The 27,841-nt window shown below is 46.6% G+C and overlaps 1 protein-coding gene, 1 long non-coding RNA gene and 1 other non-coding gene across 12 annotated transcripts in view; 2 read left to right on the plus strand and 1 right to left on the minus strand.

Moving 5' to 3' along the window:
- stard7 (StAR-related lipid transfer (START) domain containing 7) overlaps positions 1–27,841 on the minus strand; it is a 35,562-nt gene that overhangs the window by 6,458 nt on the left and 1,263 nt on the right. Inside the window, exons 1-2 of one of the 4 annotated variants that reach the window (XM_059641217.1) lie at positions 23,423–23,460; positions 17,087–17,154 (exon numbers count right to left, since the gene is read on the minus strand). The gene's annotated coding sequence lies outside the window, so the exon portion shown is untranslated. Of the gene's footprint in view, positions 1–175; positions 331–17,086; positions 17,155–19,615; positions 19,943–23,422; positions 23,461–27,841 lie in introns of those variants that run through there. The other 3 variants (XM_059641216.1, XM_059641215.1, XM_059641218.1) reach the window with 3 other exon arrangements.
- LOC125447990 (uncharacterized) lies at positions 99–26,033 on the plus strand. 7 transcript variants are annotated; one of them, XR_009443092.1, is made up of 9 exons: positions 99–287; positions 3,793–3,957; positions 5,040–5,155; positions 5,625–5,737; positions 7,083–7,172; positions 7,943–8,028; positions 13,033–13,989; positions 24,624–24,718; positions 25,171–26,033. It is a non-coding gene; the product is annotated as an uncharacterized LOC125447990 (long non-coding RNA). The 7 variants fall into 7 exon arrangements; XR_009443091.1 differs by having other exon boundaries at positions 99–277; XR_009443086.1 differs by lacking the exon at positions 99–287 and adding an exon at positions 1,048–3,074 and having other exon boundaries at positions 25,171–26,032.
- On the plus strand, positions 4,044–4,180 carry LOC125448164 (small nucleolar RNA SNORA77). The gene has a single exon (XR_007246658.1). It is a non-coding gene; the product is annotated as a small nucleolar RNA SNORA77 (small nucleolar RNA).

Consider the following 27,841-nt stretch of genomic DNA (forward strand, 5'->3'; position numbering starts at 1 on the left):
CCCCGGCCTGATTGGATCGCTCCGAAGAGGTCGCCCTCCCCGATTGGCCGAAGGAGCCGTCAATCAGCGAAAAAACCTCCACCCTCCCCCCGGCCAGGAGCCGGCCAGCCACAGGTCACCGCCCGGACCGGACCGAACTGAGGATTTGAAAGCTACCACTCTTCGTAACCCATACCCTGATAACACAGCGCTTGGTGTCCGGGGAAAGGAGAGCGATTATTGACCTCCAGAAGAAGCGCGAAAGACGAGCCCCAGAACCTGAATAATCCGATAATCAGTGAGGCAGTGTGAGCATGCTCGGAGCGGGTTAGGGAGCAGTGCGGCGTGAGCATGCTCGGAGCGGGTTGGGGAGCAGGGCGGCGTGAGCATGCTCGGAGCGGGTTGGGGAGCAGGGCGGCGTGAGCATGCTCGGAGCGGGTTGGGGAGCAGGGCGGCGTGAGCATGCTCGGAGCGGGTTGGGGAGCAGGGCGGCGTGAGCATGCTCGGAGCGGGTTGGGGAGCAGGGCGGCGTGAGCATGCTCGGAGCGGGTTGGGGAGCAGGGCGGCGTGAGCATGCTCGGAGCGGGTTGGGGAGCAGGGCGGCGTGAGCATGCTCGGAGCGGGTTGGGGAGCAGGGCGGCGTGAGCATGCTCGGAGCGGGTTGGGGAGCAGGGCGGCGTGAGCATGCTGAGAGCGAGCGTAGGGAGTGCAGATGCTGGAGAATCCACGTTAACAAAGTGTGGAGCTGGATGAACACAACAGGCCAAGCAGCATCTCAGGAGCACAAAAGCTGACGTTTCGGGCCTAGACCCTTCATCAAAGAGGGGGATGGGGAAGGGGATTCTGTAATAGGGAGAGAGGGAGGCAGATAGAAGATGGATGGAGGAGAAAATAGGATGAGAGGAGACAGACAATTTAAAGAGGTGGGGATGGAGCCAGTAAAGGTGAGTGCAGGTGGGGAGGGGATAGGTCAGTCCAAGGAGGACGGACACGTCAAGGGGGTGGGATGAGGCTGGTAGGAAGGAGATGGGGATAGGTGGGAGAAAGAACAGGTTAGGGAGATGGGGATGAGCTGGGCTGGTTTTGGGATGGGGTAGGGGGAGGGGAGATTTTGAAGCTTGTGAAGTCTGCATTGATACCATTGGGCTGCAGGGTTCCCAAGCAGAATGAGTTGCTGTTCCTGCAACCTTTGGGTACTACACCTGCTCCTACACCTACCTACTCCCTACTCCCCACCCCATCCCAGGCCCCAAGAAGACTTTCCACATCAAGCAGATGTTCACCTGCACATCTGCTAATGTGGTCTACTGTATCAGCTGTTCCTGTTGTGGCCTCCTCTACATCAGGGAAACCAAGCGGAGAGTTGGGGACCGCTTTGCGGAACACCTTGGCTCGGTTCGCACTATACAACTGCACCTCCCAGTTGCAAACCATTTCAACTACCCCTCTCATTCCTCAGATGACGTCCATCCTGGGCCTCCTGCAGTGCCACAGTGATGCCACCCGAAGGTTGCAGGAACAGCAGCTCATATTTCACTCCTCTGATGCTGCTTGGCCTGCTGTGTTCAACCAGCTCTACACCTTGTTATCTCAGAGGCGATGTGAGCACACTCACAGCAGCAGGGAAAGGCAATGTGAGTATGCTCAGAGCGGGGTGAAGGGGCAATGAAGCATGCTCAGAGCAGGGGGTGCTAGTCTGGTAGGGAGAATTTGGGTAGCATAGGATTGGACTTGAAATGTAAACTGCGCACAAATGTTGTGTTTCTAGAGCGTGTACTATTTTTATTTCCATGATTTCACTGCCCTCCCCTCTACTGAAACTGTACTGTGTAACTGCAGTAATAAAGTAACTTTAGAATATTAAACTGTGTGAAATACATAGTTACTGTACCCTGTGTTTGTGGTCACCTAGCCTCCACTCTGCAAAATAGAGCTGTACGCATGGTAACAGACCCTTCGACCCAACTTGTCCATGCCCACTGGATATCCAAATTAATCTCGTCCCATTTGCCAGCTTTTAGCCCCTATCCTTCTAAACCCTTCCAATTCATCTACCCATCCAGATCCCCTTTGAACGCTGTAATTGTACCAGCCTCCACGAAGTCCTCTGGCAGTTCATTCCATACACACACCATGCTCTGCATGAAAAAATTTCCCCTCCGGTCCCTTCTAAACCTTTCACGTCTCACCTTAAACCAACGCACCATAGGTCTGAACGCCCATACCCTGGATAAAAAGACCAAGGCTATTCACCCTATCCATGCTTCTCATGATTTTATAAATCTCTGTAAAGTCAGCCCTCAGCCTCCAACATTCCGGGGGGAAAATAGCCCCAGCCAATTCAGCCTCTCCCTACAGCTCAAGCTTGGCAATGTCCTTGTAAATCTTTTCTGCACTGTTTCAAGTTTCACAACATCTACTGTATACCATGGAGACCAGAATTGAACACAGTATTCCAAAAAGACCAATAGTGTCACAGAGATATACAACATGGAAACAGACCCTTCATTCCAACTTGTCGATTCTGATCAGGTATACTGAATAAATCGAGTTCCAATTGCTAGCATTTGGTCCATATCCCTTTTAACATCTCTTTGTCATGTACTCGGATGCCTTTTAAATGTTGTAATTGACTGATTAATTATCATGTGTACCAAAGTACAGTGAAAAGCTTTGTTTATGAACAATACAGGCAGACCAGAGTAAGCAAGAGTGTACAGATTCCAGAATTGAATGCAGTATTCCAAAAGTGGCAAAATCCTACATGTGTCTTCAGCATGACAGCTTGAACCTCAGTTCAGCACACTTTTCAGCTGTTTTATCATCAGGACAGTGCTAGGAATCTTGATGGGTACTGGTGGGAAAGGGAAGACTAGGAGGCACAAACAAGGCTAGGCAGGAGATGGGAACTACAAGTCCCAGCGTGCATTGCAGCGACGCGCTGAAAGACACCCACACCAGCCAATGAGGACCGGGACGCCTCCGACATCTACCAATAGGAATGAGAAGAGGTGGGCCTGCAAGCCAGACGGGAAGAATGGCGCCGGCGGAGAGGAACACATGGCGAAGGGAGACTCAGTCTTTGTCACCGTCAGGTCGTATTCTTAAATTCTTCCCAGTGAATCACTCCGGTAGTAGCGCGAAATAAATGTCATCTGATGAAAATTTACAAGAAAAATCGAGGCTACTCTTGCAGGGAGTGCGTAAATAGCCGTTAGTAAGGGAATGTCAGTTAGTTTCAGTAAAGAGTAGAAATGGCATGAGATCTTCCCTGAGTTGTCCAGGTTGGAAAGATCCAACCTGAGCTAGCCCTCTTTCTACTCCCCACCCATTCTCAAAAAAAGTAAAAACATCTGAGGGGCAACCAGCTGAAGGGGCAGAGCTGACCATGGCCTGCTCGGTTGAGCTCACAGTTGGATGGGTGGCCCCAGAATGGATCTGAAACAAAGGTGGGAGATGGACTTGACATTAGCTTCAGGGAGAGGTGAGGGCACGCCTGAAGCAACGGCAGGGACTAGCAATTGACTGCAGCACCCCTCCGAGTGGGCTGGATGGCCACCCTGTGATGTCCTATGCAGTGAACCACCTGTGGCAAATGGAAGCTGCTCATCCCGAGTTATGATGCTGGAAAATGCATCCCTGCCCTGCACTGGATTCTCCAGGGAAATCCAGTTCGACAGCAACTTGTCATGGCTGCTTGGGTATTGGCAGCCTTGCTGGGCTTTTCCAGCATTTTCTGCTTCCAGCAATCAGATTTCCAGCTTCTGCAGTATGCTGTGCCTGTCTTAAGTAAAATCCAACCTTTGCTTCCAGGTGGTGACAGCTTGCATTGAGATAGTGCCTTTGAAGGTTGTCTAGTCAACACAGGATGCTGCAGGGAAGCAGTTTCGAGTCTTGAAGTGGGTGCTGTACGATGATTCCCTGTAGTTGGAAACTGCAACGCAAAAAGCTGAATGAAGGCTGGAATTAAAGCCAGTGGTAAGTACCTGGATACACCAAGGTGTGGTTTGACTAGCCTGTGGGGCACTCAGAAGGAAGGACAAATATTCAGGCAGTTCTGATTTGCAGACTCACTCTGGGCCATACCCTTTCCCTGGTCTGGCACCTTTTTAAGTCTGCGACAGGAAACCTCCAGAATACTGTATGTATTTGCTGTGTCCCATTGAGGTCACAACAGCCACAGCTTCTCTGGAACAGTTGCAAAAATATTCAGCCCGTCAAGAAAGATTCTGACTTTCCAGGACGGAAGAGGGAAGCAGGAAGGTGGAGATCCTATCGAGTTCTGGGCTCTTTTGTCTCAACACGGCTTTGAGGGGGGTTTCCCTCCCGAAGGGCATTGTGGATCTATCAAGAGTACGTGGACTGCAGAAGTTCGAGAAGGCAGCTCACCACCACCTTCTCAAAGGCAAGATTACCAGCCAGCGATTCCCACGTCCCATTAGTGAATAAAAAAAATCTATTCCTGATCACGAAAATGTGGGGGACTTTTTGTCAAGCTTATTTGTTTGCTTTTGTACCCATCAATCAGGAACAAACCTTTCGCTGTGAGATGTGAATGCACAGCACTTGCTAAACAAATCCAAGTGCGTTCCGAGTGACCCTAACAACCAAGTCACGAGCCTGAAACATGGCTTGTTTATGCTTGCTAGATTTATTGACATGCAGGGGACGGGGGAACCATTCTCTGCAAGCAGCAGCAAGACATCCTAGCCTTGCACCGTTTGGAATTACCTGGAAACTTGCGAGAACCCAAGCATGCTTTCTTACTTGGGTCAGTCTTAGCTAGTCAGGATCCAGTCGCCACCAATCACTAACCCTTTTCTCTGTGTGTGCTGCTCTGATCGTTTGGAATTTAGCATTCTCACTTTGGTCCTGAAGAAAAGCTTCCCTCTTTGTAGAAATGTTGACAGTTAGCGAGTTTTGAGAAGTTAAAAGTTTGTTCACGCAAAGAGCAGCCATGATCCTAGTGAATGGCGGAGCAGACGCGATGGGCCAGATGGCCCACTCCTGCTTCTGTTTCTTATGTTCATTGCATTGTATCTGCCTCTCTTCTCCTTCAGGTCAGGATTCTTGCGTCCAATTCCAACCCGAAGCGGTCTGCCAGCGTGCGCACGCTCATATTGTGATGCCTGTAGCTGTCCCCTGCCACCTGTCTAAAGTGCTACCATAAGGAAAGGTAGGCATCCCAGCCGTAAAAAGATACAACAGTACGGTTCAAGTTAACTGGATACTTCACAGAACATTCTGCCTCGTGCCGAACTGGGAACTGGATTGGATTTGTATATGGAGTGTGTTTGTCCAAAGATGCACTGATTTAATGGTAACGTTCGCTCTGGTGGCGTGAACAGGTTAGATTTGAGGGTTTCGGACAAGGGTAGTTTCTCCTTCTGCTCTTATTTGTTTCTCCCCCACTCTGGGCCGGGTTCTGCTTTTCCGACCTGGAGCTTTTTCCGCCTGTGAGGGGAAGTTTTCCCGCCGATGCTGTCTCCATCCGCACCGGAGACGTGCCCAGGGCTGCGTCTGGGAAGACGGCGTTTGCTTGCCCGGTTAACATGACCAACCTCTGTGAAATCTGGCTTGAAACTCGCCCGAGGGGGCAAAAGCATTGCCGTGGGGTTTAAAATCCCACTCTTCTTTGTTGGCAGATGTCTAAACTCTCCCCTACGTGATCTTGGCGTGTGGCCGTTTGAGCGGAGACTCGCAAGATGTCCACCTCAGACTGTCATTGCAGAGGATGCAGCCGAGAGGTCTTCAAGAGGTGTGTAGTGAGAGCCCCTGAGCTGCACTGGGCAAAGGGAGAGGCATCAGCTGTGTAAACCCAGCCACCGCAACCAAAAGCTCTCATCTTTGCTCAGTAGGGTGGGAACTGTGTTGCTGTAATGGGCCTCGGAAACTGGGGACAAAAGGTGATGGGTTGGGGTAATCGGGTGCCCGAGAGGTCAGGTTTAGACCTGGGGAGGGGGTGGTTTCACGGTAATGACACTAGTCGTTACCAGACCCCCCCCTGGCTCACGTTCCAAGGGATATGGATTCTACTCCCCCCCCCCCCCCCCCCCGGCTCACGTTCCAAGGGATATGGATTCTACTCCCCCCCCCCACCAGACTAACACGGCGTGAAGCTGGATGAACACAGCAGGCTAAGCAGCAGCGGAGGAGCAGGAAAGTTTGACATTTCAGGTCGAGTCCCTTCTTCACAAGTAACAAACATATATAAGCTGGTGGGCAGCTCAACTGGATAACAAAGTGTGGAGCTGGATGAACACAGAAGGCCACCTGGAACCTGCTTGCGGAGCACGATGAGGAGACTGGCTTTCATCAACTGCCTGCGCCTGCCCCCCACCCACCCAGTTTGCAAGAAGGGGTGGGGGAGAAAGTTGGGGCTCTCCTTCTATTCTGGCACATGATTAGTGGTAATGATACCGGACCAGTCTTCCATAACCCCAGGCTAACGCTCATATCCCACCACAGCAGATGGTGAAATTTGAATTCAACCAACAAGTCCCGAACTAAAGAGTTTAATAACGACGATGTTCATCGTCGCGAAGCTGATCTGGTTCACTGATGTCCCTTTAGCGGAAATATTTGCTGTCCTTACGGTCTACATGTGACTCCAGACCCGCAACAGTGTGGTTGACTCCCACCTGAAATGGCCCTTGCAAGTTACTCAATTCCAAGGGGCAATTAGGGATGGACGATATATACCGACCCATCTCCTGACGGCCTTACCCAGTGAATGAATTGTGAGAAACACCGTGATGTGGGCCTGGAGTCACACAAAGTAAGTTCAAACCACACACCACCACTTTGTGTAAAAACAAGTTTCCCCCATGCGCTTTTTTAAATACTTCTCCCCTCACATTCAAAATATGCTTCTAGCTTTGAACTGCTCCACCCTGGGGAAAAGAATCTTGTCGTTCACCTTCCCACTTCCTGTCACGCTTTTATAAAGCTCCTTAAAGTTGCCCCTCAACCTCCTATGCTCCAGTGAAAAAAGTCCGAGCCTTTCCAGTCTATTTTGATAACTCAAACCCTCCATTGCCGGCAACATTCAGGTAAATCTTTCCTGAATGCTCTCCAGCTTAATAATATCCTTTCTCTAACAGGGCGACCAGAACTGGACACTGTGCTCCAGAAGAGGCCTCGCCAACATCCCGTACAACCTCAACGCGACATCCCAACTCCTACACCCAAAGGTTTGAGCAACAAAGGCAAGCGTGCTAAACACCTTCTTAGCTACCCTGTCCACCTGTAACGCAAGCTTCAAGGAATTATGTACCTGACCTTTAATATCTCTCTGTTTTATGACACTACCCAGGTCTTCCATTAATTGGATAAGTTCTGCCTTTGTTTGTTCTACCAAAATACAATACCTCGCATTTATCCAAATTAAACTCCATCTCCCACTCGTCAGCCCATTGACATGTTGGGCCAGACCAGATAAAGCCAGAGAACGTTAGTGGACCAGGAAGAAAAACAGAAGTTGCTGGAACAAGCTTAGCAGGTCCGGCAGCGTCTGTGAAAAAAAACAAAATCAGAGTTAGCGTTTTGGGTCCGGTGGCCCTTCCTCAGAAATGCTAACTCAGATTTTTTTTTCTTCACAGATGCCGCCAGTCCCACTGAGCTTTTCCAGCAACTTCTGTTTTTGTTCCTTATTTACAGCATCCACAGTTCTTTAGGCTTTAACTTAATATTAGTGAACCAGCTGTTTTTTTTAAATAACAGTTTCATGATTATTAGAAAGACTAGGTTAAAATCCTAGATTTATTATTTGAATTTAAATTCCACTGTGGTAGGATTCATCCCCATGGTCCCGCTGATATTCAGCTCGCAAATCTGGATTACTAGCCCGGTTACATTGGCCCACTGCACCTCTCACGTTTCTCTTAGATATTAGATATTCAGATGACAGAATGAAAGGCTTCAGTGGCACTCGGCTTTCACAAATTTATGTTCTCCCTTTCAGACAAAGTCTTGGAAGAGAAAGATGCTGCTGAGAGGTCTCACAGAGTTTCCGTTCTGGACAGAACGAACCCAAGTCACATATTGGAGGTGAACAAAGGGAAATAGACAAGCTGGAATCTGGCAATGGTTCTGGCTGTCCAAAGAAAGCTAGAGAAATGGAGTGGCGGGTTTTCATTATTTTCAGTGAAAATGGCTGGCAGGAGAGACAGAGAGAGGCTGAGGACAAATCTAGCCCTGATCGAAAAAAATCACCGAAATGAACTGTAGAAATCCTGCAGTGTGGAAGCAGGCGGTTCGGCCCATCCAGTCCACACTGACCATCCAAAAAGCATCCAACCCAGAACCACGCTTAACCCCTGTATTTCCCGTGGCTAATCTACCCGGCCTACATATCCCTGCACACTACTGGGCAATAATCAATCCATCCTGACCTGAACATCATTGGACTGTGGGAGGAAACTGGAGTGCCCAGAGGAAACTCCACACAGAGTCATCCAAAGGTGGAATCAAACCAGGTCCCCGACCCTGTGAGGCAGCAGTGCTAACCACTGAGCCACTGTGTTGTCCTTGTCTCAGCTCATTCTTTAAGTACTGGGTTCAATTCCAGCCCTGGACCATCTGTGTGGAGTTTGGACATTGTCTCCATATCTCCGAGGGTTTCCTCCCGCAACCCAAAGATGTGTAGGTTAGAGCAAATTGCCTGTAGTGTCCAGCGATGTGCAGGCTCGGTGGGTTAGCCATGGGAAATGCAGCGTTAGCGGGATGGAGTAGGGGGTTGGGTCTGGGTGGGATGCTGTTTGGAGGGTTGGCGTGGATTCGATGGGCCGAATAGCCTGCAAAGCGCTGTAGGGATTCTGTGATTCTGTTACATATGTCAAACCCTTGGACTAAATCTTTGCACAAAATTCTGAGCAGCATTGCCGTGTAGCTCCAGCAGACGGCACTGTGTGCTGCAGTGACAGGCCATCCTCTCACCTCATACATCAGCAGGCGCTGAAAAATAAAGGCAAGTATTTTCCAAGACAGCAGGAACTGCAGATGCTAGAGAGTCTGAGGTAACAAGGTGTAGAGCTGGATGAACACACTCCTCTGGTGCTGCTTGGGCCTGCTGTGATCATCCAGTTCTACAACAAGTATTTTCCGTTGGCCACTGCTGGGATTGACCTGGGCCGTTCAAGGGATTCGAATTTGGCCTCGGTAGAACCCATCTGGTTTTGAGTATCGCTGAAGAGAGACATGTTGCCAAGGTTTCACGTCAGGACAAATGCAGGCTACCCAATTTCAAATAATAACAAGCTACATCTTAACAATTCACTTTTTCTGCTGTAGTGTATAATTCATTAACTTGTTTTAACGGGAATGTTGTTGAACAGACAGATGCATTGAAGGGGCAAATACACAATATACCATAAGACAAAATGTGAATTTTTTAAGTATAGAGTTATACAGCACGGAAACAGACCCTTCAGTCCAACTCGTCCATACTGACCAGGTATCCTAAATTAATCTAGTCCCATTTGCCAGCGTTTGGCCCGAATCCCTCTAAACCCTTCCTATTCATGTACCCGTCCAGATGCCTTCTGGCAGCTCATTCCGTACATGCACCATCCTCTGTGTGTAAAAGTTACCCCTTGGGTCCCTTTCAAATCTTTCCCCCTCTCACCTTAAATCTATGCCCCTCTAGTTTTGGACCCCCCTGTCTTTAGGGAAAGACCTTGACTATTCGCCCTATCCATATAAATCTCTATAAGGTCAACCGTCAGCCTCCGACAATCCAGGGAAAATAGCCCCAGCCTATTCAGCCTCTTTCCTGTAGCTCAAACCCTCCAATCCCGGCAACATCCTTGAAAATTTTTTCTGCACCCTTTCAAATTTCACAAATATTTTCTAATTTGGGAAGACCAGAATTGAACACAGTATTCCAAAAGTGACCTAACCAATGTCCTGTACAGCCGCAACATGACCCTCCTGACTCCCTGTACTCAATGTACTGACCAATAAAGGCGAGCGTACCGAACACCTTCCTCACCGCCCCGTCTACCTGCAACTCCACTTTCAAGGAACTATGTACCCGTACCCCAAGGTCTCCGTTCAGCAACTCTCCCCAGGACCTTACCATTAAGCGTATAAGCCCTGCCCTTATATGCCTTTCCAAAATGCAATACCATATTTATCAAAATTAAACTCCATCTGCCTCTCCTTGGCCCATCTGATCAAGGTCCCACTGTACTCTGCGATAACTTTCACTGCCGACCAAACCACCAATTTTGGTGTCATCTGCAAACTTAGTAAGCATTCCTATATTCACATTCAAATCATTTATATAAACTAAGAAAAGCAGCGGGCCCAGCACCGATCCTTGTGATACACCGCTGGTGTGAGGCCTCCAGTCTGAAAAGCAACCCTCCACCACCACTCTGCTTTCTTCCTTCAAGAGTTCTGTATCCAAATGGTTAGCTCTCCCTGGATTCCATGCAATGTAACCTTGCTAACCAGAGATAACAAGGTGTAGAGCTGGATGAACACCGCAGGTCAAGCAGCATCAGAGGATCAGAAAAGCTGATGTTTCGGGCCTAGACCATGTGGACCCTTGTCTAATATCTGCTGAAGTCCATACAGACAACATCCACCACTCTGCCTTCATCAATCTGTCACTTCTTCAAAACTCTCAAATCAGTTAGTGAGACACGTCTTCCCACGTACAAAGACACAGAGACTATCCCTAATCAGTCCTTGCCTTTCCAAATGCATGTAAACCCTGTACCTCAGAGTCCTCTCCAATAATTTACCCACTGCTGATGTCAGGCTCACCGGTTTGTAATCTCCTTTTCTTTGCCACCTTCCAGTCCTCTGGCACGTCACCTGAGGCTACAGATGATAAAAAATATCTCAGCAAGGGGCTGGCAATTGCTTCCCACAAAATTATGGGATATACCTGATCAGGTCCCAGGGATTTATCCACCTTTATGCGTATTAAGATGTGCAGCACCTCCTCCTCTGTAATATGGAGAGTTTTCAAGTTATCACTGTTTATGTCTCCAGGTTCTGTAGCTTCCATAGCTTTGTCCATGGTACATAGTGATGCGAAATATTCTTTTAGTATCACCTGTTGTTCCACATGTAGGCAGCCTTGCTGATCTTTAAAGGACCCTATTCACTCCCTAGTTTACCTTTTGTCCTTAATTTATTTGTACAATCCTTTTGAATTCTTCTGAACCTTATTTGCCATAGCTATCTCGTGTCCCCATTTTGCCCTCTTGCCCATACTCCATACTCCTACTGCCTTAATACTGTTTTAGGGATTCCCCGATCCCTGCTATCTATACCTGACATTTGCTTGCTTCCTTTCTCTTGACCAGAGGCTCAATTTTTCTAGTCGTCCAGCATTCCCCACACCTCCCAGTCTTGCCCTTCACCAGAACAGGAACGTGCTGTCTCTGGACTCCCTTTACCTCATTTTTAAATGGCTCCCACTTTCCAACCATCCCTTCACCTGGGAATATCCCCCCACTCACCCACCCAATCAACTTTTGAAAGTTCTCGCCTAATACTGTCAAAATTGGCCTTACCCCAACTTAGAACTTTTAACTTTTAGATCTGGTCTATCTTTTTCCATTGCTATTTTGAAACTAATTGAATTATGGTCACTGGCCCCGAAGTGTACCCCTGCTGACCCTTCAGTCTCCTGCCTTGCCTTATTTCCCAAGAGTATGTCAAGTTTCGCACCTTCTCTAGTAGGCACATCCACCTACTTAATTCAGAAAAATTTCTTGTGCACACTTAACGAACTCCTTTCCATCCAAGCCCTTAACACTATGGCAGTCCCACTCTATGTTTGGAAGATTAAAATCCTGTACTTACAAATTTGTTTCTCAACTTCCTGCTGACTACTTGGGGTGGGGGGTGCTATATTTCAATCCTAATAGGGAGATCATCTCTTTCGGATTTCTCAATTCCACCCAAATAACATACTCTCTGGAACATCCTCCCTAATTAAGCTGTAATGTTATCCCATTAAGCTGTCAGTCCTGTCCATCCTTGAGCCATGTCTCTGGAATAGCTATGGTATCTCTGTCCCTTGTTTCCAACCATACCCTGAGTTCATCGGCCTTACCTGTTTGGCTTCTTGCACTGAAATAAATGCAACTGAATTATCAGTCCTATCTCGTCCTCTGTCTTGTTCTTGCCTGACTTGACTGTTTGACTTGCTTCTCCTTGACTGTACCAGCTTCACACTGATCCCTACTCTCACTGTCTCTTTGGCTCCTGGCCCCTTGTCTTACTAGTTTAAATCCTCCCGAGTAGCTCCACCAAATCTCCCGACCAGGATATTGGTCCCCTTCCAATTTTGGTGCAACCTGTCCTTATTCAGTTCACTTATATCCCGGAAGAGATTCCAATGATCCAACAATGTGAATTCCTGCCACCTACCCCAGCTCCTCAGCCAAGTATTCATCTGCTTTATCCTCCTATTTCTACCTCACTAGCTCGTGGCCCTGGGAGTAATCTAGATATTACTACTCTCAAGGACCTACTTTTTAACCACCTGCCTAATTTCCTACATTCTCCTCAGAATCTCGTCCTTTTCTCTTCCTGTGTGGTTGATATCAATGTGTAAAATGACCTCCTGCTGGTCCCCCTCCCCTTTGAGAATATTCTGCACCCTCTCTGAGATGTCCTTGACCCTGGCATCAGGGAGACAACACACCATTCTGATGTCTCACTGTCGGCCGCAGAAGTGTCTGCCTATGCCCCTGACTTGAAAGTTCCCTGTCATACCCCTTGTTACCAGTCTTGGGACCAGAAACCTGGCTGTCAGTGCTACCTTCCCCTGAGAGTCTGTGATCCCCGACATTTTCCAAAGCAGCATACTTGTTTGAGATGGGGACAGCCACAGGAAACCCCGACACTAGCTGCCTACCTCTCCTAGAAATATTTCCTGTAAATATAAATTGTTGTGACTTTGAAATTTAGCATTCTTGCATTTGGCTTGCTGGAAATCTTCAAGTCTCTCTATTCAATGACTATCAAGTCTAGAAATTTGGCATTCTTGTGTGTGTCCTGACGAGTGTGTCTTTTTTCTTCTGCAAGGTTCATGTTCTGTTCTAGCTGGTCACTATTGGCTTTGACTTTCTGACCCCTGTGAGGAGGCACCCACTTCCTGCTAGACCTCCTCCACAGTATCATGGAGCTGGGCTTAGAAACTGGATGGTGCAGAGAAAACAACGGCTTGCCACTTGGTCACTGAGTGTAACTGCCCCAGCACACCGCGGATCATCAAGGCATTTGCTACTTTCCAGTCTGATGGAAACTTAACTGAATCTAGGGGAGTTTTGGAAAATCACTATCAACTACTTCATGAGGCTTGTAAAAAAAACATAAGACCATAAGACATAGGAGTGGAAGTAAGGCCATTTGGCCCATCAAGTCCACGCTGCCATTTAAATCATGGCTGATAGGCATTTCAATTCCACTTCCCTGCACTCTCCCCGTAGCCCTTGATTCCTTCTGAGGTCAAGAATTTGTCGATCTCTGCCTTGAAGGCATCCAATGTCCCTGTGTCTCATGCGGACAGAATAATTTTCTATTCAGCGATTTAAGCTACTTAATACTGTGATTTCAATTCCGTTAATGTGACTTTATGCAACTGCACATTGAATCTGTTGGACAAACCTTAAAGGCATTTCTGACGTCACGTTATGGGTTTTACAACCTCAAACTTTAACTTGATTTAACTGATGTGGGGGCAGGGGAAGATGCCTTTTCATGTGAAGCGCAGTGAAAATGTGTGCATTACCGTACGTTTAAACTACACGCATTACTGAAAAGGAGGGCAGACTATAAACTTCTATAATCACCGAAGTATGCTTGAAAGCGTCGCCTTATCTACATCACTACTGCTAATTCTCAGGATAGTTGTCACATTAATAATCTTCCTGCAAAGATGTTCCTCCTTCAGTAGGAATATCACCAGGCATTGGCTGGACTGATAACGCCAGCTCCCAGCTCCGACAGAAACCAATAATTTTCATCGCACTTGAGATGAAGGTGAGTAATTAATTGCCTGTGATTTCTATCTAATCTGATTGGTATTGGTCTAATTGTGCATTGCACAGTTGCCCTTGTAGATCTGCAAATGGGTACGTCTGCTGAGGTGGGAGAGAGAGACTCAAAGCATCCAAAGTGCCCTTGCAGGGCTTCCTCCTCCCGCTGTGTTCACTTGCGTGCATTCTGTAACAGGCACACTAACAAGTTTGGTGGTAATAAAAGTCCGATGACCGTCAGCTCCTCATGAATGCTTCTGGACAGTGCTTTGAAATGCTTGGTGCTGTCTGGCACACCACTTTGTGTTGAGAAGGTGCAGAACTTTCTGGTTTTGGAAAGGCACTGCATGACTACTCACTGAGGCAGTGCAGCTTCTCCGGCCGGGAATGCAGCAGAATCAAGTCTGCCCAGCGACTGAATTGGGTAAACCGTTTCAGCCGCACAGTGGAGGTGATCCCCAGATTCCCTACCTCAGCGGGTCAATTGCTTCTAAAACGCTTGCTAACTTGGCCAAACAGCAAAGGATGCTGGGTACATTGGCCGAGTCAAACTCTGAAGTCACATAACCCAGAAACCAGACACAAGCAGCAGCTCGGTGCTGAAGACATTAGCACAGTGTAAAGGACATATCCTGTTAACAGACATATCTCATCAACTGAACAAAGAAGGGATACATATTAGCAAGCAAGAACCAGGCTCTTAAGCCTAAAATGATGGAACAAACATTAACAGGGCATTTAGCGATTCACAAAGAAAGCCATCCAAACCATTGGTAGCTATTAGGCAAGATCTCCTAATTAGCTAAAGCTATAGAAAGAGCCAGAAGCTAGGGGACAAGATATAAAAATGGGACTATCTAGAGATCAGGAAAGACCTTTCAAAGAAACCAGCTTGGCAAAAGGCAGAGACCAGACGGCTGTCCAGAGAGAGACAGACAGACAGACAAAGAGAGAAAGCAGTTTCCCACAGAAAGAACACGATTGCATAAATCTACAAGAGACTGGGGCAGTAATGTAAGCTCAAGGAGCTGAATAGGATTACAGATCGTGTTGTTTAGTAATAAAGGCTGGAATCTTGCACAACGAATAGATGCAGAGATAATGGAAACTGCAGATGCTGGAGAATCCGAGACAACAAAGTGTGGAGCTGGATGAACACAGCAGGCCAAGCAGCATCTCAGGAGCACAAAAGCTGATGTTTCGGGCCTAGACCTCTGAAAGGTCAGCTTTTCTGCTCCTGAGATGCTGCTTGGCCTGCTGTGTTCATCCAGCTTCACACTTTGTTATCTTAACAATGAATAGATGCTTTGGGTTTGTTTGTTGGACAGAGTCAAACTCCCATGTTTGTTTTCTTCATATGCCACCATGCAGAACCAACCTGCTTTAGGAACTATGCAAGTATATAAGGTTTTTTTTAATGAATAAAGTGTACTTATGAAATATGAAAAAATTTAAAGATTACTGTAACTTGTTTCCTGATAAAGTTGAGACTAGTTTGTATTGGCACCAGCTTGTGTTTGTAGTAATTGACCAGTTCGGTATGGTGGGACACCTGAGCAAATGCGTAACACCTCTGGTTGCAGCTGTCTAACTTGTTGAAGGAGGGACTACACAACACTAAAGCTGTCTACTCCTGACCTCCGGTTCACTCATTGCTGCACATTACCTTTGTATAATAGATGAAATGATGATTGTACAATACAGTCAGGCTCGGGGGAACCATCTTCATTTTGCCCGCTATTTGATAGCTTGGATGGACATTTCTCTGCAACAGCCTGTGTTTGTACAGCACCTCGTAACATCTGAAGGTGATTCATAAGATATTGCCAGGATTGGAGGGTTTAAGCTATAGGGAGAGACAAATAGGCTGGGCCGTTTTCCCTGGAGCGTCGGAGGCTGAGGGGGAGACCTTATAGAGGTTTATAAAACCAGTAACAGCATGGATAGGGTGGACAGCCAAGGTCTTTTTCCCAGGGTGGCGGAGTCTGAAACTAGACGGCATAGGTTTAAGGCGAGGGGGGAAAGATTTAAAAGGGACTTATGGGGCAACTTTTTAACACAGGGTTGTGCGTGTATGGATTGAGCTGCCAGAGGAAGTGGTGGGGACTGGTACAGGGACAGCATTTAGAGGACATCTGGATGGGTACACGAATAGGAAGAGTTTAGAGGGATATGGGCCAAATGCTGGCAAATGGGACCAGATCAGTTTAGGATATCCAGTCGGCACGGACAAGTTGGGCTGAAGGGTCTGTTTGTGTGCTATACAGCTGTACGACAAGGGCATTGTAAAATAAAACAGGTTTTTGAGTTTGTGGGATATTGGCTCAGATGCCTTAAAGCCTGGTCAAAGAGGGCAGTTTTATGGAGCTTCTCAAAGCAGGAAAGTGAGGGTGAAAGAGCGAATTCCAGATCTCAGGGCCCCGGCTGTCTCAAGGTACGGCCATTGATGGTGGAGCAATTAAGATCGGGGATGCTGGAGTTTGAGAAGTACAGCGATATCAGAGGTTTGTGGGGCTGAAGGAGACTTAGGGATAGGGAGGGAGTGAAGCAATGGAAGAATTTGGAGACAAAAGTGAGAGTTTTAAAATCATTCGGACCTAGGAGCCAGGAGGCAAAGGCACAGGTTTTAACTCATTAAGAGTTTTTGGCAAGCCCAAGTTTGCAGAGGGTAAAATGTGGAAAATCAGCTGAGAGTGTCTTGGAATAACTGAATCCCGAGGGAGCAAAGCAATGGATGATTGTTTCAGCAGCCAACTAGACAGGACAGGGGCTAATCTGAGTGCGGTCCTAGAGGTGGGAAAGGGTGTTTTGAGTGGTGGGTGCAAAATGAGGTTGGAAGCTCACCTTGGAAAGCGGGAAGTGGCAGTCAAAGGTGGCACGAAGGTTACAACCAGACTGGCTTAATCACAGACAGTTGTCAGGGAGAGGGGCATAGTCAGTCACTAGGGAATGGAGCAAGGATCAAAAACGTTGTCTTCAGACGCCTTGATATTTAAGTGGAGGAAAAAATAAGCAATTTTGTGTGCGGATGTTGGACAGAAAACAAAACCCCTTGCTGTTGGATGTGGTGGGTGTGCTACGCCTCTCTCTCTCAAACTCACCTCCACACATCCTCAAAGCCCTTCAAGTAGTCTTCTGTCAGAAACGTATTCACTGGGGTCAGCGGCACCTGAAAAGAGGCGAGGGAAAAGTTGAATGTGATGTAGCAAAAGGGCCAGTTTCGCAGAATACAGCCGAGCTTGATCTTGTTTCCTCACAGTAAGTTCACGAGGATCAACTGGAGAGACACTGGGGTACAAGGGCCCAGGCCTTTGCTCATGAACAGCTACACCTCAACACAGTTCAGAAGGAGACCTGTTCCGGTCACCGCAAGTGGAGCTGCCGACAGGCATGATCGGCAGTCTGGTGGAAATGCCTTTGGAATTTTATTCTTACCACAAAAACGATCTTTTGGGAAAAAAAAGTGACATTGAGCCAGCTTATAAGTGCCTGAGCAAAACTTCAGTATCAGACTTTCTGAAACCAATTGCAGGACACAAACTCCAAAAGCTACGCAGAGAGCACAAAGCAAAATAAAGGCTTTTCACCCTGATCCATCCAGCCTTTGCTGGTGTGCTATGTGTGCAAAACAGGAGAGATGAACTTCAAGGAGTGTGAGAATGTTTTTGACATATTTCCCAGTTTCTGCCAAACTTTGAGGTGGTTTGATAGAAAGACCACTTGTGCTGCATTGTCTCTACTGTCCCCGCTGTCTGTTACCAGTTCTTTTTGCAATTACCCACTTTGATTATTGAGGGTAGCGCTGATCATCCAACTCAGTCTCCTGTTCCCACTTCTCCCTTTAGCTCTAAGAACTATATCCATCTCCATCTTGAAAACATTCAATGTTTTGGCCTCAATGGCTTTTCTCTGTGGCAGAGAATTCCACATGCTGAGTGAAGACATTCCTTCTCGTTTCAGTCCTAAATGGCTTACCATATATCCTTAAAACTCTTTGGTCATCGGGAACATCCTTTACCCTGTCTCGTCCATGTCAGAATTCAATAGGTTTCTGTGAGATCTCCCCCTCATTCTCCTAAACTCCAGTGAATATAATCCTCACCTGATCTGGTCTCTCTCCATCCGTCAGTCCATGCCATCCCAGGAACCTGGTAAACCTTTGTCACGCTCCCCTCATTACATCCTTCCCCAGATAAGGAGATCCCAAACCTCCCACACACAATACCTCAGGGTGCAGTCTCTCCCTGTCCAATTGCAGAGAGACATCCCTGCTCCTGTACTCCAATCCTCTTGCCACGGAGGGGCCAACATCCCATTGGCTTTCCTCAACACCCTCCCCCCGACCACCCCGCCATCCCCTGTGGCTCTTGATGTAGGACGGACACCCGGCTCTCGTTGTACATCCCCACTGTTTCTTTAATCAATTGCCATTTGGAAAATAATCCGCCTTTCTGTTCTGTTCCCAGAGTGGGCAACTTCACATTGATTCCCATTAAACTGCATCTGCTATACATTTGCTCAGTCACTCGACTTGTTTCAATCACACCCTGCACCGTCCTTCTGGCTCACCCTCCCATCCAACTTCGTGTCATCTGCAAATTTGGAGATACAGCTGGTTCTGATGTAACTCAGTAGTTCTGTGCTACGTGACATTATAAGGAGATCACACACTAAGTGCAACATTTAAAGCAATGGGGACGAAATTGTTTTATTGCCAATACAAGTAGGGACAGTTCGCATTCTACAGATAGTGTTCTATAATTCTTCGTCACATTAAGACCAATTTGCGTTTAAGAAACACACAGTATATCAGAACCAACTGTACTACATTTAGTTCACTCATCTACACCATTTAGTAAAATTGTGAATAGCTGGGTGCCAAGCATTGAACCCTGCGGTACACCTGCACCCCGGTCACTGACTGCCGCTCAGAAAAAACCCATGGGCTAGTAGGGCAGTGAACCTTTTGTTCAGGTCTTCAAGCGGTCTGGCAGCATTCACTGGATCAACAAGACTTCTCATTTATACAGCACCTTCCACATAATGGAACGTACCACCGCACTTCACAGGAGAACGGTCAAAGGATCATCTGATACCAAGCTACTAATTTTAGCTCGGACAACTTGGTCGAAGAGATCGCTTTTGAGCAGCATTTTAACTGAAAAAGTAGCGAGGCTTCAGGAGAGTTGGAACCCAGGCAGCTGAAGATAGATCCACCAATGTGGGAGCCACTAAGCTTGGGGAAGATTCCAGAGACAAGGATGAGGAAAACCAAGGATGAGGAATCTCGATAAATGTCAAACGCTGTGCATCTCTCCCAACAAATGAAATTTCTGTGAAAACCCACAAAGCTTCTGACTAATGGCCCTAAATGACTGGGACGGTCATGAACTCCACTTTGTTTCCCCTCCTGCTAGGAAGGAATGCAAGGTCAAATCGCCCAGATTAGTTTTGTTTTGACGGGTGGAGGTGGAATAATTCCAAAGTTCTGCGGAAGGAGACAGAAAATTCTAGTTGATAGTGAGTACGAGAATAACGTGCTCGCTGTTGTCTTCCAGGGAAATTAGGTCAGGGACATGAGGTAATTGGCATGGCATATGTTCAGTGCCCTTTCTAAGCTATGAACTGACCTTATTCCTCTGGTATGGCCTTGTGCGTTCCTTTGAACTGAAGCAGTAAGGTATACGGTAGTTCAGGAAGCAGGATTTTGAACCAGCGACACTGAAGGAACAAGGATATATTCCCCAAGTAAGGATAATGTGTGCAGTTTGGAGGGGAACAGGCAGAAGGCGATGTTCCCAGCCTTTGTCCTTCTAGACAGTGGAGGTCACAGGTTTCCAAAGCGCTGTTTACATTTTTGCTGATGAATGCAGGAAGTCAAAGCATTGGTTTCGAGGCTCCCTTTTGCAGCGCTATTCGACTGAGAGATTTCTCGTTTTTATGCTCACAGTGTCTCATGTGAGAATAGCTGGAAGGTTGAAATCGCTTAGTTGGCAGGAGGAAACAGCTGCGATGCCCGTGAATAACAGAAAGTGATGGCTCGCGAGAGAATGTAAAAGGACAAATCATTTTGCAGAAGCAGCATATATTTGCAGTGTCAACAGTGACATATTAATGCACACAGTGCTGAGTGGCCCACACAGTTGTGACAGCACATTCCATAGCAAGCGGGCTTTCTGTGACGTCTGTAAACTGTGCACTCATTTCTCAGTAACTTTGTCTACAATTTGCATCTTCCAGGGGGTTAATCTTTACTAATTTGGAGTCAGGAAGCACGATGCAGGGTGGCTCATCCAGTTAATTCGTAGCTAATAGGCCTGTACAGTTTTGGCTCCTATATGCGCTTTCATTTCGAAACGTCAATGTGCTGCACTCCATTGCAAAATAAAGGTTTTGCTGCACTTTGCTGCTTCTCAACTGTCCTTTGCTCATGGAATCTCTGCTCCTCGTCTTGCACTGAGAAAGCGGGATGTGTTTTCCTGGGACCGTTGCAGTTTATGAGATTGAGAGCTGGCAATGTCAAAACATACAAGATTTTTACAGGCCTCAGACAGGGGGAGAGCTTGTGTCCCCTTGTGGGAGAGTCTAGGACCAGAGGGTGTAATCTCAGAATGAGAGGTCACCCACTGCAGACAGGGATGAGGGGCGTTTCTTCTCTTAAAGGTAGGTGAACCTCTGAAATTCTTTACCATGGAGGGTTTTTAATCAGAAGGGAATCCTGGGTAATGGGGAAAAGACAGGAAAGTGGAGTTGAGGATGACCAAATAAGCAATGATCTCATTCATCAGTGCAGCAGACAAAACAGGCCGACAGGCTTGCTGCTGCTCGACTCACATGACTTCACCACAAGGACAGTTTCGCAACCATGAGTTCTGCGGTTACCAAGAATTTTCCAACAAAACAAAGTCAGCTGAGGATCTTAAGTGCCTGCGTCATCTGTGACAACATACCAGGCAACATCCTGGTGAACATTTATAATCATCTAGAAAAGAATAAATTGATTAGGGATAATCAACACGGTTTTGTGAAGAGAAGGTCGTGCCTCACAAACCTTACTGAGTTCTTTGAGAAGGTGACCAAACAGGTAGATGAGAGTAAATCTGTTGATGTGGTGTATATGGATTTCAGCAAAGCTTTTGATAAGGTTCCCCACAATAGGCTATTGTACAAAATGCGGAGGAATAGAATTGTGGGAGGTATAGCAGTTTGAATCAGAAATTGGCTTGCTGAAAGAAGACAGAGGGTGGTAGTTGATGGGAAATGTTCATCCTGGAGACCAGTTACTAGTGGTGTACCGTAAGGGTCGGTGTTGGGTCCACTGCTGTTTGTCATTTTTATAAATGACCTGGATGAGGGCGTAGAAGGTTGGGTTAGTAAATTTGCAGACGACACTAAGGTCGGTGGAGTTGTGGATAGTGACAAAGGATGCTGTAGGTTGCAGAGAGACATAGATAAGCTGCAGAGCTGGGCTGAGAGGTGGCAAATGGAGTTTAATGCAGACAAGTGTGAGGTGATGCACTTTGGTAGGAGTAACCGGAAGGCAAAGTACAGGGCTAATGGTAAGATTCTTAGCTGTGTAGATGAGCAGAGAGATCTCGGTGTCCATGTACACAGATCCTTGAAAGTTGCCACCCAGGTTGACAGGGCTGTTAAGAAGGCACACAGTGTTTTAGCTTTTATTAATAGAGGGATCGAGTTCCGGAACGAAGAGGTTATGGCGAAGCTGTACAAAACTCTGGTGCAGCCGCACTTGGAGTATTGTGTACAGTTCTGGTCACCGCATTACAAGAAGGATGTGGAAGCTTTGGAAAGGGTGCAGAGGAGATTTACTAGGATGTTGCCTGGTATGGAGGGAAGGTCTTACGAGGAAAGGCTGAGGGACTTGAGGCTGTTTTCATTAGAGAGAAGAAGGTTGAGAGGTGACTTAATTGAAACATATAAAATAATCAGAGGGTGAGATAGGGTGGATAGGGTGAGCCTTTTTCCTAGGATGGTGACGGCGAGCACGAGGGGGCATAGCTTTAAATTGAGGGGTGAAAGATATAGGACGAATGTCAGAGGTGGTTTCTTTACTCAGAGAGTAGTAAGGGAATGGAACGCTTTGCCTGCAACGGTAGTAGATTCGCCAACTTTAGGTACATTTAAGTCGTCATTGGACAAGCATATGGACGTGTGTGGAATAGTGTAGGTTAGATGGGCTTGAGATCGGTATGACAGGTCGGCACAACATCGAGGGCCGAAGGGCCTGTACTGTGCTGTAATGTTCTATGTTCTATGTTCTAACAGTTTGTATCACTCTTGTATCTGTCACAAAATTCCTGGATTGGGTTCCTCTTCAGGACTTCAGCACTAATATCCAAGGCCGACATTCCAGAGCAGACTATCGGAATTGATAGACCAATAGAGCACAGAAACAGACCCTTCGGTCCAACTCGTCCTTGCCGACCAGCCATCCCAATATGATCTAGTGCCATTTGCCAGTTTGGCCCATCTCCCTCTAAAGCCTTCCAATTCATGTACCCATCCTGATGCCTTCTAAATGTTGTAATTGTACCTGCCTCCACCGCTTCCTCTGGCAGCTGGTTCCATACACGCGCCACCGTGTTGCCCCTCAGGTCCCTTTTCAAATCCTTCCCCTTTCAACAGAAACCTATGCCCTCTCGTTTTGGAATCCAACAGCCTAGAGAAAAAGCCTGATAAATCATAGAGACGTACAGCATGGAAACTGCTTTTTACACTATCCATGCCCCTCATGATTTTATAAACCTCTATAAGGTCACCTCTTGGCCTCCGCTGCTCCAGGGAAAATAGCCCCAGCCTATTCAGCCTCTCACTGTAGCTCAAACCTTCCAACCCTGGCAATATAACGGTTCTGAGGAAGGGTCACCAGACCCGAAACGTTAACTCTGTTTTCTCTTTCACAGATGCTGCCAGACCTGCTGAGCTTTTTCAGCAACTTTGTTTTTGTTCCTGAACATAATTGTAAGTCTTTTCTGCACCCTTAAGGCCCTGTCTGCCTGCTCAGGATGTCATTAGCCATCCCATGGCGTGTTTTTGAAGAGGGGCAGGATTCTCCCTGGTCAGTATTTACTCCTCTGCCTGTAGCCAGATAGTTTGCCTCGTTCTGAACATGGGAGCTTGCTGTGCGCACACTGGCCCTGTGCTTCCTAAATTGTCACGGTGATTAAACTTCAAAACAGTACTCAGTTTGCCGTGAAGTGTTTGGAGACACCCTGTGGCTTAAACAAAAGCGCTACACAAATGCACAATCTCCTCTCTGTCAGTGCTAAAGCAGTGACTGAGCAGCATCGTGATTTACGCTCTCAGAAACGAGGGTGATTTAACCAACAGATCAATATTGAAGATTAAAGATTAACTGCACTTAAAGGGAGGAGGATAACATCAGCACCACTCAGACACTCTTTTGGACAACATACCCAGGACCGTGTCCAATCCCACGCGAGTCGCAAGATAACGCTTCTCTGATCAGTCCTGATTATAGGATGCTGGAACTAAACAAAGGTTTGAGTCCAGAGGTCAGGGAGAGGCTCTGTCCCAGATTCCCAGAGGAGTGGTTCAGCGGAGATAGCGATAAGCTGTGGGTTGCAGCACGTGGATTAGTGGAAAAAAGATAACAGCAGAAAGAAAACCTACTTTTGGCACACTTGCCTTTATTGGTCAGTGCATTGAGTGTAGGAGTTGGGACGTCATGTTATGGCTGTACGGGACATTGGTTAGGCTACTTTTGGAATGCTGCATTCAGTTCTGATCTCTCTGCTATAGGAAAGATGTTATTTAAAAACCGGTAACCCTTCCTTAGAACTCCTTCACAGATACTGCCAGACCTGCTGAGCTTTTCTGGCAACTTTGTTTTTGTTCTTGTGTAGGAAAGATGTTGTTAAACTTGAAAGAGTTTAGAAAAGATTTACAAGGATATTGACAGAACGGGAGGGTTTGAGTTATAGGGAGGGACTGGATAGGCTGGGACTGTTTTCCCTGGAGCGTCGGAGGCATAGGGGTGACCTTGTGGAGGTTGATAAAATCATCAGGGACATGGATAGGGTGAATAACCAAGATCTTTTCCCAGGGTAGGGGAGTCCAAGGCAAGAAGGCATAGATTTAAGGTGAGAGGGGAAATTTAAAAGGTACCTAAGGGGCAGCTTTTTCACGCAGAGGGTGGTGTATGTATGGAACAAGTTGCCAGAGGAAGTGGCAGAGGCTGGTACGATGACAACATTTAAAAGGCATCTGGATGGGGACATGAATAGAAAGGGTTTAGCGCGACATGACCTCAATGCTGACAGATGGGGATATCAGACAAGTTGGGCCAAAGGGTCTGTTTCTGTGCTGTATGACTCTATGACTGAGCAGGCCTGCACCCTAACATGGCAGCCATTCTCACTGCTTGGCTTTTCCAAGACCTTTGAGGATTGGGGTGTGGATGGTACAATATTCTAGATTCAGACTTAACAACTGCTAACGGATTGAGTGAACCAACAAGAGATAAACTGTTACATGTGGAAAGAAGCAATAACTCTGTCTGGAATAAAGTATTAAAGACAAGGACAAACTTATCCAAGTAATTAGCTGTGTTTGGGAACTGAAACTGCACAAATAACACTGTTTTGACACCTGCAGGATAAACATGGGTACTTTGGGCCCCACACCTCAGGAAGAACATACTGGCCCTGGAGTGTGTCCAGCGGAGATTCACACGGATGATCCCTGGAATGGTAGGTTTAATGTACGATGAACGGCTAAGGATCCTGGGATTGTACTCATTAGAGTTTAGAAGGTTGAGGGGAGATCTAATAGAAACTTACAAGATAATGTATGGCTTAGAAAGGGTGGACGCTGGGAAATTGTTAGGCGGGGAGACTAGGAACTGTGGGCACAGCCTTAGAATTAGAGGGGGTAAATTTAAAATGGAAATGAGGAGACATTTCTTCAGCCAGAGAGTGGTGGGCTTGTGGAATTCATTGCCACGGAGTGCAGTGGAGGCCGGGACGTTGGATGCCTTCAAGGCAGTGATCGATAAATTCTTGATCTCACAAGGAATCAAGGGCTACGGGGAGAGTGCAGGGAAGTGGAGTTGAAATGCCCATCAGCCATGATTTAAATGGCAGCGTGGACTTGAATGGCCTTACTTCCACTCATATGTCTTATGGTCTTTATTGTCACAAAGGACAAGGATTGTCCTGTAGAAGAATTTAAGAAGTTAACCACAGGAAAACTGTGTCTTCAAACAGACAGATGAGGCCAAATGTAACAAGGAACAAAGAAGCTACTTCTGATAAGGAAGCAGTCTCAGCGACTCCAGAAAGGTCATCAATATTTTGGACAAAAGGACTTTAAAATAAATCATCAATAATCCGACATGTAAACCTGAAGGATGACAATCCGTATAAGAATCGAATACCTGAACTCCTCCTTGAGCAGAACTTCGAAGAATAACATTGCACAAGGATCAAACCCTGGACATATCCAGAGACAAACACTGTTCGTGGAATCTGGCCAAATTCCACCATTAATCAGCTAACAGCCAGGATGGGTTGTGAGGCTTCCGTTGCTTATTTGAGGGGAATTTTGGTTGCAACATGCAGTAAAGCTTAAATCATTGTTCCAGTACTTGTTTGTCTGTGAGATTTCTTAATAAGTAGCCGAATTAAAGGTAACTTGGGTTGATTTATCCACAACAATGGGGTGAAGAAAGAGGCCAACTTGTCCCACAAGCCTCATCTGCCATCCAAAACACTGAAGGCTCACTACTTTCCTGTCCCGTCTGGCCAGAAAAAGATTCTGTATGCCCCTGTCTCGAGTATCTTTATGAGCTGAGCCTCCCCTGCACTTTGAGTGAAGAAATGTCCCCTCACCACAGTCCGATATGGCCAACACCTTATTCTGGGACAGTGTCTGTGTTCTGAACTCTCCAACCCATGTGCCCACCAGCTATCCTTTCATGCCCGCAAAGAATTTCAGACACTTCAATGAGAACATGTATCATTCTACAAAACACCGGCAAGATTTTACAAGAGCAGATCGGAAGTAGGATGTTGACTTTGTCCTTTTCTAATTGTGGACTGAATACAGTCACAAGATTCCACTTTTAATACAAAGAATAAAATGAGGTGAATAAAACAAGAAAGTCACGATCTATATTACATTAGACAAAATAAAAGGTTGGCAGGATGCAATTACAGACATCAGAAGATGATTGAAATTCATACTATCCCTTTCAACCCAGCAATTTCCTTTGTGATACCCAAATTTTGCTGAAGGGTTACCACACAAAAGCTCTGTGCTGAAGACTCAGACTGCAATAGCGGCAATTAGTCCCTTTCAGCAAACCTCTGTGCAGCCACTTTCCTTCAGCTAATATCTTTCTCAAGACACATAAAACAAACCGCAAACTAAACTCAATCAGACCTTAATTTCAAAGCAAATACAGATTTGGTTACACTTTATCTTCACATCCAAGAAGGCCTAAAAACTGAAGGTATTTTTCAAAAGTGGACCCGGACAGACCCGACTTTGGGGCCTTTGGAAAAAAAAACCTTTGGTTTTAGGTCCATTTGAGACAAGCAAAGTCTTTTTTACAAAGAGTATGTACAGACCCAAACAGGCCTCAGTGATTAACACCGCTGCCTCACAGAGCCAGGGACCTGGGTTCGATTCTACCGTCTGGCAACTGTCTGTGTACGTTTTCTCCGGCTGTTCTGGTTTCCTCTCACAGTCCAGGTTAGGGTGGATTGGCCGTGCTAAATTGCCCGGCGTATTCAGGGATGAACAGGCTAGGTCGGTTAGCCATGGGAAATGCCAGGTTACAGGGATAGGGTAGGCCGGTGAGTCAGGGTGGGGTGCTCTTTGGAAGGTCAGTGTGGAATTTATGGGCCAAACGACCTGCTTCCACACTGTATGGATTCTATGTAAGTGCAGAGACAATTGGAGACAAAGAATAATAAGAGCAGAAGTAATGAAAATAAAAGTTTACAGATATCGTAAGGTTTTTGATAATGTGAACTCATTCTCCAGTAGACTAAGTTACAACGAATTCCAGAGTTAAATGAAAGTATTGCTTTTGGTTGAATATCTTAGAGGGTAAAAGGTAGGTTTGTCCTAAGAACCAAAAACATTCTTTGAAAAATAGCTGGACACGACGTATTTGGATAAAGACGTCCCCAACCTGTATCAGCGTTCTCTAAACTCAGTAACTAGCAGTCTTGTAGTGTCTGGCACCCACAGCGCCAGGAGGATCAACTTCCTGGGTTATCCTTTCTTTCTCTGTACATTACTTAACCCATGTTTTGGGCAAAAACCTGATTTTATTTTTCCACACACTGAACTGTTGCCCTGAAGGTTTTAAAACTTTGTTAAAATAACTTTGTCAACTGCAGCAACAAGCCCAAAACAACTATACCAAATGAAAGATCCCCTTCTTAACACACAAAATATAATTTAAACTGGCATTACATGTTGTTCTTAGTGGGATGATACTGTGGCTTTAAAAAGTATGCTTTGTCCCGGTTTCTTTTAGACAGAGATGGGATCAGCCGCCAGGCAGTCTATGAGAATATAGACAACTTACGAGGCCTTGGGTATTTTGTTTTAAAAGTTGGAACAATAGAAGCAGGCTAAATGGGTATGGTGAAATTCCCACAGAACCAGGATCTTTAGTTCAGCTTTCAGCATTTGCTGCTGGGGTCTTGAAGAGGTGGAAGCTAGCTTTTTTTTGCCCTTCTCTTGGTTACTGCCAAAAGCTAGGGGTTTTCTGTTTGTTTTGGGAGCTGCATGTAAGACAATCTGAGTTCTGAATTTGCCTTTTGCCAAGGGTGTGTTTGTGGGATGTTACTGTATTG

The sequence above is a fragment of the Stegostoma tigrinum genome, chromosome 40 (assembly GCF_030684315.1).
Source record: "Stegostoma tigrinum isolate sSteTig4 chromosome 40, sSteTig4.hap1, whole genome shotgun sequence".
Lineage (NCBI taxonomy): Eukaryota > Metazoa > Chordata > Chondrichthyes > Orectolobiformes > Stegostomatidae > Stegostoma > Stegostoma tigrinum.